Here is a 6000-nt window from a genome sequence, read left to right as displayed (position 1 = left end):
CGACTAAAAGGTACATTTCTAGGAATCAAAGGCACGACTCGACTAAAAGGTACGTCTTCTAGGTGTCAAGGGGAATGACTCAACTAAAAGGTATGTCTTATAGGAATCAAAAGAAATGACTCGACTAAAAGGTACGTCTTATAGGAATCACGGGGAATGACTCGACTAAAAGGTACGTCCTATAGAAATCAAATGGAATGACTCGACTAAAAGGTACGTCTTATAGGAATCAAGGGAAATAACTCGACTACAAGGTACGTCTTATAGGAATCAAGGGAAATGACTAGACTAAAAGGTACGTCTTATAGGAATCAAGGGAGATGACTCGACTAAAAGGTATGTCCCCTAGGAGTGAAGGTTCAATTTAAGAAGTGTATCACCTAGCAAATGATAACCAAAATCCCTAAACAAGAAAGTGTATCTTCGAGGGATATAGGATGATGATTTTTTTACCATGATTTGATTATCAAACCTGTGTAGCAACATTGCTTCCTGCATTTGTAAAAGTGAGGCATTGTAGTCCTTGATATTTATGCTCTGAAATCCTTGCTTTGAAGGTAATATGTTTCCTGTTTCATCAAAGAAAACTTGTGAGTTTAAAACACGATAGCTGGTTTGTGGATTTAACTTTCGTGGCGATCACTCTTGCCCTCGTCATATTTAACCTTTCTTCCAACCATTAGCATATATCATGGGCTTACTGAATCATTGACCCTAACTCAGATTATTAAGAGTGACTAAAACAAACATAGTATCTCTACTTTGCCATGCTTCTCAGATAGACCCTTTAAACCTTGGTATTTTCATGAGTTCCCAAACTTGTTTATTGATAAAAAATTTTCATGCCTTATTTCAGCTCACAATCATATGCCTTTCATATGCTGGCCTTTTGTTGTGCTTTGTGCAATTAAAGAAGCTGGTAGCCAGTTTTGAAATCCTTTCTCACTTATTTTGACATGGACTTAACTCAAAGACAAGAGAAAAATAACAATAATTTTTTTTATTTGGATAACTGACTAAAGAAAATAAAAATATAATTATAGAAAAGAAAGAAATGACAATGAATGTCCCTATTAAAAAAGATAAAAGAAAAGTTTATCTGGAAATGACAGTCAACTATAATGATTATGACATGTATATCAGATTAAACTACATGATCTTCCCATCCAAAACTATCTCAAATTGTTGTTGAGTTAATGACCCTGAAAGTGAGTTGCTTTCTTGGGCCAATTTCATTTGGAGACCTCATTTGGCTAGTGGAGCCTTGAAAGGTTTTCACCAACAAGCCTCTTTCATTTCTTTTTATCACCTCACCATTGTCATATAGTATCCGAGAGGGTTTTTCACTAATGAGATTCTCTTATTTTCATTTCTCTTAACTCACAGTCGTCTTACAGTGCCCGTAAAGATTTTCACCAATAAGACTCTCTCATGTTTATCTCTCTCAACTTACCATCATCTTATAGTGCCCTTGAGGGATTTCACCAATAAGATTCTGTCGTTTTTATTTCTCTCCTAAATCTACTGAGAAAGACATGTAGTTCCCAAAACACGTCATCACATCCATTGCATGCTTAACCTTAATATTCTCAAAGATTGATCTAAAGGTTTTTCTTCAGTTGTAACTTGGCTTTTGGATAGGATTAGAAAGAAAGGATAGAATGGGGCCCAAATGACACTTAAAGTGGGATAGGACTTACAACTTTTGGAATCGACTCAAACAATGAGGATTAACTCATGCCTCAGTTTCTTTTGACTTTGGAATTGACTCAAACAATGAGGATTAACTCATGCCTCAGTTTTTTATGGGGCAATTTCAAATTGTTTATTTGGTTGGACCGAGCCCTGAGTAGGACAGCCTATGTATCTCACCCTCGAGAGAGGAGAATCAGGTCGCACGTAGTTCTAGCAGCTTATTATTTTTCTCGATTCTGATTTCTTCTTTATCTCTTTTACTGACCCTTTTTCTTTTTGAAACTTTTCTAACTCTTTTTTTCTTGAAACTCTTCTCTTTACTTTCTTTTTGGACATATTTTATTTATTTTTTCTTCTCTTCTGTTTATTTTGAAATTTCTCTGACTCTATTGTTTTGCTTAATACTTTTTTTTTAGCTTGACTGACTCTATCTTGATTCAAAAAAAGGGGTATGAAAGAAAAATAACACAAAGGCTCAAATGGGGTAGTCAAAGGATGACACGATATTTGGATAGCAAAATGAAATGACCTTCATCATACCAATCCTTGAAGATGCTAGTACATAACATACAATGTGAAAGTACACGATCAATATCACTTATGACATGTTTTACAACACTAACTTTCCCCTAGCATATGTGCCACCTCTTCTTCTACACTTGTCGAACATACAATTCCACCTTTGTTGTACATCCCTCACATTGAATGACTCATGCTTTCGTGGAGTTAATTTTTGTTCTGTTCCTCAAGAGCACACATCTGCTATTTGACCTAATTGAGATATGTTTTTCAATTGATGACCAAGTTATTCTTGTGATTCTAACAATAATTGCCATAATTTTGAAAGAAGGCTTCAACATGGTCACCAAATGTGTCAACACTCTATAAATTATCTCAGATGCTCTTTCTAACTTCAGCCCTCTGATTCAAAGTTCATGCTTAAACTGGATTTTAAGATCTGGCTAAAAATTCCTCTAGCATGTCATATCACTAGAATCAACATAAAATGTACTGTGTAAAAACAAACAACACATATTTAAAACACAAAGGAAAAGGGACATTTCATTTAGTTGAAATAAAAGAGAAAAGGATTTGAACATAAATGAAAAAGGTACAAAACAAGATAGATCCCTAACTACAACCCTAAAATAATTTAGAAAACAGGAAAGAAAACAGAACAAACAATTAGACCTCTTCCTAGTAGGGAGAGGTATGACTCCTCAATTGCTCAACCTGACAATTTAGCCACTGGTTTGCATATCACCATGACTAGAGCTTCCCTTACTATCAATATTTCACACCATAATTGATCCATCTTGAATCATCTTTTCTATTTCTCTTTTTAAAGCACGACAATCTTCAATACTATAACCCTAAACATCAGAATGATATGCACATCGTACATTAGGATCAAAACTTCTTGAATGTCGATCAGGAATATACCCAAGGAGAGGAGTGATCATGCCCCGCTGTAACAATCTCTAAAATAAACTGGCATATGACTCTCCAATTGGTGTGAAACTATCCTTCGACTTTTGCCTTATTTCATTGTTTGGCTTAGATCAAAAATCGATCCTAGAAGGGCTTTGGTATGTTTACGGAGTTGGAGAGTGACTCTGAGGAATTGTTGCTCACCATTGTGAATAAGAAGAGAGTTAAAAATATGGTTGTGCATAGTATACTAGATATAGAGGCGGGGAAATGGAGTATAATGGATTTTGGGAGGGATTATAGAGATCTTGGGTATGAACTTGGGCTTGAGACTGACGGTAATGACGTCGCCGCCTTCTTGGATGTACCTGTTCTCCAACTACATTGGTAGTTGCATCTTTCTTATTCTTCTTCCCTCCAGTTTTCCTTAATTGATTGCAATATTGTCTAAAATATTCGACGAATTCCCCATGTCTATCTTGCTCCTCAAATTTAGACATCTCAAGGATTGGAGGGGGGTTAACACTTGAAGACATGCCCCAGTTTTTGTATGAAACATCCTCTTTACTAGCAAGTTTTAGGGAACTTTTCATAGTATTTCCTGCACTCTTTATTTTTCCAACCATTTTCTCTGGCTCTCCCGACACACTAGGCTTCTTGTTAAGAAATTTTGGTGGTCCAGTTAGCTTAAAAGTAGGATCAAGATTATAACAATGATCACCAAGATTATTGAACAAAGGTCTACTAGCAGCATGGGGAAGCACAACCGTTGGGAGACTAGCTAATGTAGAAGCCATGTAAAGGATTGATCAACAAGATCACAGATGACATGTGGTGTTATGGATGTAGCAAGCTTATACTGAGGAACTAGAGGAAAAGTGGTGGAAGTATTGAGATGTTTTTGGCTTGGAATAAATTTTGAGTCATGTTGCGGACCATCAACAACAGTAGGAAACTGACTTTGCAATTTTGGTGGAAAACTCGAGGTATTTGTAGGATCAATAGCAAAAAATGGAGGAGGCAACCCACTGGACCAAGCTCGATATATTTTCATCATTTGTTGTCTTAGTCTCAAATTCTCTTCCACTAAACTCTCAATTTCTTGACTCATTGTTTGATCCATGAGGTCACTCTCTATATTCTTGTTGGACACATCTAAACCTTCCTTCAATTTGGTGTGATGTGGAGGACCGACTACAATGCCATAGTGCCACAAACCAACCACCTTAAACTAAATAAACAACACCTTTTCAAAACTCTTTTTCTTCTTTTCTTTTAAAAAGATCACCGAACCCAAAAAGGGCGCCTACGTATCTCACTCCCGTGAGAGGATAATCAGGTGTACATAGTTCGTGAAGTCTTGCCAAAATGACCAATTAAATATTTTTCTTTTCTTTTTATTTTACTTGAAACTTTTAAAAGAAAATAAAATAACAAATTGTCAAAAGAATTGACGAAAATCTATTTTGCATTTTTCAAGTTTAAATTCCCTATACAAAATGAAACCTATGACGACCAAAGAAAAATCTTGTTGAATTTTTTATTCTAAATTTCATATGAAAATGAAACTTGAAACTATTAAAAGGAAATCTTTTTGTGGTTTTGTTTTCGAAGATGTATATGAACATCTATTCTAAATGAAGAGTGAAGAAAATTTTTTTGGATTTTTCAGATTTGTATACAAAATGAAACCTATGATTACTAAAGAAAAATCTTTTGGGTTTCCGGTTTTGAATTTCATACGAAAATGAAACTTGAAACTATTTAAGGAAAATCTTTGTGGTTTTCTTTTCGAAGATGTATATGAAGCCTAATCTAAAAATAAAGTGAAAAAAATCTTTTTTTGAATTTTGAAATAAGATCCCCGAACCAACAATAGGCTACCTACGTATTTCACTCCCGAGAGAGGAGAATCAGGGATGCGTAGTTCATCAAGAATTAAATAACCAACTGAACCCTGACTTAAGAGACGATACTACAATGATAAAAATATTTTTTGGGGTTTTCACTTTGACACTTCACATAAAACTGACACCAACAACTATGAAAGAAAAAACTTTTTGGTATTTTCATGAAATATAACAAACTCCTACAATTTTTGCATTTTTTTTTATAAAAACTCCTATGAATGAAAAATCTTTTTTGAAGTTTTTGAATTGTAAATACTTGCTTAAGGAAAGAAAAGAAAAATCTTTTTGATGTTTTTGATTTTGACAAATGAGTGCAAAAGGTAAAAATCTTTTTGAATTTTGGATTGTGAAGAACAAAAGCCATAAAAAAACTCTACAAAAAACTACGAAACTCTTTTTCGATTCACCTTTTCTCTTTTTCCCCTATTTTTTTTTTCAAACTTTTCCTTGACTACACGCTTCTTTTAATTCTAGCACATGCTTTTGCCCAAATCAATCTGTCAAATGACCTCGTTACCCTCAAAGATGCAACATTTAGCACGTAGGAATGCTTTAGAAGTGAGTCTCCTACAAAGGACCAAGTAGGTCCCACTAGGTCTCAATATGATGCACATAAATATGACCTAAAGGCTAACCTACACTGGGGTTTACTAACAAGGTTGTTCGGGGGAGCGTATGGTTGATAGTGGCTGTTTTTCTTTCCACCTACTCCATACCAGCGGACGACTCCCCCTCCTAAAATAAGGGTGACTTAACTATAGTCGTGTACACAGCGTGTACTACAGAACTTGTTGCGGAAAGAATCAACTTAGGTTTTGCACATGATGCCAGATATAAAGCGGGAACACATAAGAGAAAAACTGTAAACAAAAAGAACGTAGGAACTCAAAACAATAACATAAACGATAAAACAAACGATGTTTATAAAGCCATGATGTCAAACTAAGCCAATACAACTCCAAAA

The sequence above is a fragment of the Capsicum annuum genome, chromosome 9 (genome assembly GCF_002878395.1).
Source record: "Capsicum annuum cultivar UCD-10X-F1 chromosome 9, UCD10Xv1.1, whole genome shotgun sequence".
NCBI lineage: Eukaryota > Viridiplantae > Streptophyta > Magnoliopsida > Solanales > Solanaceae > Capsicum > Capsicum annuum.
The sequence above is the reverse complement of the archived record's forward strand: the minus strand, read 5'-3'. Positions refer to the sequence as shown.